The sequence below is a fragment of the Hyaena hyaena genome, unplaced genomic scaffold (genome assembly GCF_003009895.1).
Source record: "Hyaena hyaena isolate Hyena2069 unplaced genomic scaffold, ASM300989v1 scaffold_881, whole genome shotgun sequence".
Classification (NCBI taxonomy): Eukaryota; Metazoa; Chordata; class Mammalia; order Carnivora; family Hyaenidae; genus Hyaena; species Hyaena hyaena.
Genome location: NW_024081511.1, coordinates 334,165 through 341,348, shown reverse-complemented (window position 1 = coordinate 341,348; position 7,184 = coordinate 334,165).

Here is a 7,184-nt window from a genome sequence, read left to right as displayed (position 1 = left end):
AAATTTTAATGTTAATTCACCAAAACTTAAAGGAATCACATTCTATTAATTTCTACATGATTAGTCAATAGAGGAGAGAGAGGAAGATGATGGTAATGTAGGAAGACCCTAGGCTTGCCTCATCTCACAAACGCAACTAGATAACTATAAAATAATCTTAAATACCTCAGAAATTGACCTGAATATTGACAGAACAAGCTCCACAACTAAAAGTAGAGAAGAGCCTGCATCAAGGAGACATAACTGGCTTTTCTAACACATAGAAGGCAGAGACTTAGACAAAATGTGAAGGCTGAGGAATTTATCCCTAAGAAGAAAAGATAAGGCGATGGTCAAAGATCTAAGTGAAACAGATATAAGTAATATAACTGATAGAGAATTTAAAGCAATAATCACAGGATACTCACTAGGCTTGAGAAAATAATAAGAGACATCAGTGAGATCCTTATCACAGATATAGAAGAGTTAATAAAGAATCAATTAGAGATGAAGAGTGCAACAAATTAGATTAGAAACAGACTTGATGCAAGCTGCTTGAAAAAGCATGAATTAGTTAGTGACCTAGAAAATAAAGTCATGGAAAGTAATGAAGCTGAACAAAAGAGAAAAAGAAGGATTCTGTGACACAAGAACAAACTTAGGAAACTCAGTAACTCCGTTAAACATAGTAACATTAATATTATAGGAGTTCCATAAGAAGAATAGAGAAAAAAGAAAGCAGAACATTTATTTTAAGAAATAATAGTGGAAAACTTCCCTAATTTGAGAAAGGAAACAAATATCCAGATCTAGGAGACACAGAGAAGTACCTTCAAAATCAACAAAAGCAGGCCAACACAAAGGCATACTTGGCAATTGCATTTGCAAAATATAGTGATAAAGGAAAAAATTTTAAAGCAGCAAGACAAAAGAAGCCCTTAACTTACAAGAGAAAAACCATAAGACCAGCTAGAGATTTTTTAACAGAAACTTGGCAATTCAAAAGGGAGTGACATGATTATTCAAACTGCTGAATGGGAAAAATCTGGAGTCAAGAATACTCTGTTCAGTAAGGTTATCAATCAGAACAGAAGGAGAGATGAAGAGTTTCCCAGATAAATAAGAAATAAAGGAGTTCATGATCACTAAACCAGCCCTGCAAGAAATATTAAAAGGCACTCTCTGAGTGCAAAGGAAAAGATGAAAGTGACAAAGACAAGAAAGGATCAGAAAAAAATCTCCAGACACCATGACAAAACAAGTAATAAAATGGTAACAAATATATATTTATCAATATTACTTTGAATTTAAATGGACTAAATGCTCTAAAAAATATTACAGCATCAGAATGGATGAGAAATCAAAACCAATCTGTATGCTGCCTACAAGAGACTTATTTTAGACCTAAAGACACCTTGAGGATTGAAAATGAGGGAGTGGAGAAACATATATCACACAAATGGATGCCAAAAGAAAACTGGAGTAGCAATACTTAAATACTTACATTAAGTAATATTTACATTAAGTAATACTTAGATAGACAAGCAGAGACTATAACAAGAGACAGAAAAAAGCAGTATATCATCATAAAGGGGATAATCAAACAAGAAGATATAGCAATTGTAAGTATTGATGCACCCAAAAAGAAAGCACCTAGTTACATAAAGCAATTAATAAACATAAAGAAACTTATTGATAATAATAAAATAATAGTAGAGGACTTTAATACCCACTTACATCAATGGTCAGGTCACCTAAACAGAAAATTAACAAGGAAACAATGTCTTTGAATGACACTCTGGACCAGATGGATTTAACAGATAAATTCAGAATATTTCATCTTAAAGTAGCAGAATACACATTCTTGTCAAGTGCACTTAGAACATTCTCCAGGACACATAGCATATTAGGTCACAAAACAAGCTTCAACAAATACAAAAAGATTGAGCCGTACCATATATCTTTTCTGATTACAACATTATGAAATTAGCAGTCAACAAAATGTAAAAATATCTGAAAAGATCCCAAATATATGCAGGTTAAACAACATGCTACTGAACAATGAAGGGGTCTACCAGAAAATTAAAAAAGAAATAAAAATACATAGAAACAAATGGAAATGAAAACACAACAAAACTAAACCTATAGGATGCAGCAAAAATGGTCTCAAGAGGGAAGTACATAGCAATACAGGTCTACTTCAAGAAGCAAGAAAAATCTCAAATACACAAACTAACCTTACACCTAAAGGAGCTAGAAAAGAACAACAACAACAACAAAAGACTTCTAAAGCCAGCAGAAGGAAAGAAATAATAAATAGTGGAGCAGAAATAAGTGATACAGAAACTAACAAAAAAAAAAGTCAATGAAACCATGATCTGATTCTTTGAAAAAATCAATAAAATTGGTAACCCCCTAGCCAGATTTATCAAAAAGAACAGAGAAAAGACCCAAATAAGTAAAATCACAAAAGATAGGAGAAATAACAACCAACGCCATAAAAATACAAACATTTATAAGAAAATATTATTAAAAAATTATAGGTCAACAAATTGGACAACCTGGAAGAGATGGATAGGTTTTTAGAAACATAACTCTTCAAAAGTGAAACAGAATGGGTGTGCCTGACTGACTCAGTAGAGCATGTGACTCTTGATCTCATGGTCATGAGTTTGAGTTCCAGTGGGACACAGAGATTTAAAGAAATAAAATAAAACAAACAAAATATTGAAACAGAAAGAAATAGAAAACTTGAACACATTGACTACCTGCAAAGAAATGGAATCAGTAATCAAAATATCCTCAAAAGGCAAATATCCTCAATGGGCAAAATCTGTCCACTCTTACCACTATTATTTAACACAGTACTGAAAGTCCCAGTATCAGCAATCAGACAACACAAAAAAATAAAAGGCGTCCAAATTGGCAAGGAAGAAGTAAAACTTTCACTATTTGCAGATGATATGATTCTATAAATAGAAAACCCAAAAGCCACCACCCAAAAACTGCTAGAAACACACAAATTTCATAAAGTCACAGGATACAAAAACAATGTACAAAAGTCTGTTGCATTTCTATATACCACTAATGAACAGTAGAAAGAGAAATCAAGGAATCAATCTCATTTACAATTGTACCAAAAATAATAATATAACTGGGAATAAACCTAACCAAAGAAGTGAAAGACCTATACTCTGAAAACAGTAACACTGATGAAAGAAATTGAAAATGACGTGAAGAAATGAAAAGACATTCCATGCTCACTGATTGGAAGAACTAATATTGTCAAAATGTCTATGCCACCTAATGCAATCTACATATTCAATGCAACCTCTATGAAAATACCATCAGCATTTTTCACAGAGTTAGAATAAACAACACTAGAATTTATATAGAATTACAAAGACTCCAAATAGCCACGGCAACCTTGAAAAAAGCAAAGTAAATCTGAAGGCATCAAAATTCCAGACTTCAAGTCATATAGCAAAGCTGTAGTGATCGATACAGTACAGTACTGGCACAAAAAATAGACACAAGGGGTGGTTCAGTCAGTTAAACGTCTGACTCTTGATTTCAGCTCAGGTCATGATCTCATGGTTCGTGAGTTCAAGCCCCATGTCAGCCTCTGCACTGAGCATGCAGGCCTGCTTGGGATTCTTTCTCTCCCCTTCTCTCTCTTCCCCTCCTCTGCTCACACGTGCAAGTGTTCTCTCTCTCTCATTCAGAATAAATTAACATGAAGAAATTTTTTAAATAGACACATAGATTAATAGAACAGAATAAAAATCCAGAAATGAACCAACAATGGTATGATCAATTAGTTTTCAACAAAGCAGGAAAGAATATCCAATAGAAAAATGACAGTCTCTTCAACAAATGGTGTTGACAAAACGGGACGGACAGCAACATGCAAAAATATAAAACTAAACTACTTTCTTACACCATACACATAAATAAATTTAAAATGAATTAAAGACTTAAATGTGAGACCTGAAACCATAAAAATCCTAGAAAAGAACACAGACAATAACTTCTTTGACATCAACTGTGGCAACTTCTTTCTAGATATGTCTCCTGAGAAAGTGAAAGAAAAGTAAAAATAAACTAAGGGATTACATGAAAATAAAAATCTGCGTAGTGGAAGGAACTATCAACAAAATGAAGAGGCAACCTACAGAAAATATTTGCAAATGACATATACAATAAACGGTTAGTATTCAAAATGTGTAAAGAACTTGTAAAACTCAACACCCAGGGGTGCCTGAGTAGCAAGGTGGGTTAGGTGTGCAACTTTTGATTTCACCTCAGGTCATGATATCACAGTTTGTAAGATAGAGCCCCATATCGGACCATGTGCTGACAGTGTGGAGACTGCTTGGGATTCTCTCTCTCACCTTCTGTCTCTGCCCCTCTTTTGTTCATGCACACAGCACACTATCTCTCACTCTCAAAAAAATAAACTTAAAAAAATCAACATCTAAAAAATGAACAATCCAATTAAAAAAATGGAAAGAAGACATGAAGACACAATTTTCCAAAGAAGACATACAGATGGCCACCAAACACATAAAAAGATGCTCAATATCACTGATCATCAGAGAAATGCAAATCAAAACTACAATGAGATACCACCTTGCACCTGTCAGGATGGCTAAACTCAATAACACAAGAAAGGACAGCTGTTGGTGAGGATGTGGTGAAAGGGGAGCCCTCTCTTCGTTTTTCTTTTTCCCACTGTTTGTAGAAAGGCAAACTGGTACAATCACTCCAGAAAACCGTATAGAGTTACTCAAAAAGTTAAAAATAGAACTACACAATGATCCAGCAGTTGCAGTACTAGGTATTTATCCAAAGAATACAAAAATACTAATTCAAAGGGATACATTCACCCCAATGTTTATAAAAGCATTATCCTCAATAGCCAAATTATGAAAAGAGCCTAAGTGTCCATTGACTGGTAAACAGATAAAGAAGAGGGGGTATGTATATACAATGAAATATTAACTCAGCCTTTTAAAACAATGAAGTCTTGCCATTTGCAAGGAGTATAATACTAAGTGAAATAAATCAAAGAACAGCAAATACTCGATGATTTCACTCATATGAAGAAACATACAAAAAACAAACAAATAATCATTGGGGGGAAATAAAGAGAGGAGCAAACCAAGAAACAAACACTTAACAAACAGATGGTTACCAGAAGGTGAGTGAAGGTTAAATAGGTGGGTTAAATACGTGATAGGGAATATGGAGAGCATTTATGATGAGTACCAAGTAATGTATGGAAGTTTTGAATCACCATATTTTACAGCTGAAACAATATAACACTGTATGTTAACTAACTGGAATTTGAGTAAAAACTTCAAGGGGCTCCTGGGTGGCTCTGTCAGTTGAGCACCCAGCTTCGGGTCAGGTCAATATCTCACAGTATGAATTCCAGCCCTGCACTGAACTTAGTGCTGACAGAGTCTGTGTCTCCCTCTCTCTCTCTCTCTGCTCCTCCTCTGCTCTTGCTCTGTCTCTCTCTCTCTCAAAAATAAACATTAAAAAATAAGGAAAAGGAAAAAATAATAAATATAATGGTTTATACATGTTTAAATTCTTAATAAAAGTCAGACTTCATTTTACTCAGGAGTGGGCTTTTGACATATAGGAATAAATGTAGCATACTTCATGAACTGAAAAAATTGTGTTATAACTATAATATTGCACCACACATTGTATAAAAATAAAGAACAAAAATAGTCAAGATAATTACTGGATAATCATATTAACATTTATAATTTCATTTTGTCAGTGAAAAAGAACATTTTAATGTTATATGAAAATTATTCACCTTCAGAAAATCCTTTCTATCATAATATGTTAAATCATAGTATTTTCTGTTAAGATTCAAAGTATTTTAAAACCTCGGCTGATACAGATTTTATAAATCTCTTGGTTGTCCGATTGTTTTTGGTTTTCAAGATGTAACAGTATTTCTTATTCCTTACTTAACCAAATATGAAATAATCATCCTATTGTATGTTTATAAGATTAGTTTTATTACACCGAAAATCGCATAAATCGGCTGAGTCCATAAAAGCTACCAAATTTAACACCTACAACTGTGGCTTCTCTCTGCTAACTAAGGTAAGCATTGTTAAAAAGACATACATTTAGTTTTAATTCATCTTTGGGAATTTCATGGATGTGGAGATCATTATTGACATGCTTTGCTCTTCAAAACCCTCGTGGCATGAAAAGTATGGGGATTGTCTTAAAAGAAATAGTGATACATTTTATAATAGAAAATGAAATAGATTGGAGAAATGACTGTGATTTTATCAGTTGACAAATTTCTCAGTTTAGAATTCTATGTAGGAATGTGCGTTGATTAGATATTCTAAAAAACAAACAAAAACTCCTTCTTGAATAGGCAATGAATAACATGATTTGCTTTTCAACATCTTCAAATATTGAATTATTAATAATGAGATGGGTAATTATGAATTCTTACAAAATAAAATGCATTCAACATTTCAGATATAATTTATAACACTTACGGACTGGATTTTCTTTTGAGGGATAATTTCAGATCCATTTGATCTATACTGGTAGGACACTATTAAGGTTCAGATAGATATAAGGTAAAGAGCCAATTAAAAGGACAGGCAATAATGAAACTGTCAGAGGCGAGGTCGGTGAGGAATAGATGAAATAAATAAAGGGTATTAAGACTATACTTATCTTGATGAACACTGAGAAACTTAAAGAATTGTTGAATTAAAAAAAAAAAAGAAGATGCGATTATGTAACTAGAGAAACCAGGGAAGAAATAAATGATGTTTCATTGGAATGAGAAGTGTGAGTACAAACTTCAACTTTCTAAAGAAATCTGATTGCCTTGCAGTACAGCTTCAATAAGGGGGCCTCAAGCAGTTTTCTTACAAACTGATGATTATTCTCCCTGGGACTGACCTCCACCATCTCTCATTGACTCCAGGCTCATAATGAGAATTAGTGCCTAATAAATCCCAGGTAGAGAAGTGAAAAGAGAATTCTCAGAAGAGATAACCCATACACTGAATGTGGTACTGCCGTATTGGCAGAATGTGTTCCTATCTCTATTGTCAGACATCTGGGAAGCATATATAGATAGGCATGGACTTTAAAGGTGCCAAAGGTAAGCAAAATGGAAGTCCTGATTGTGTCAAATACATTGA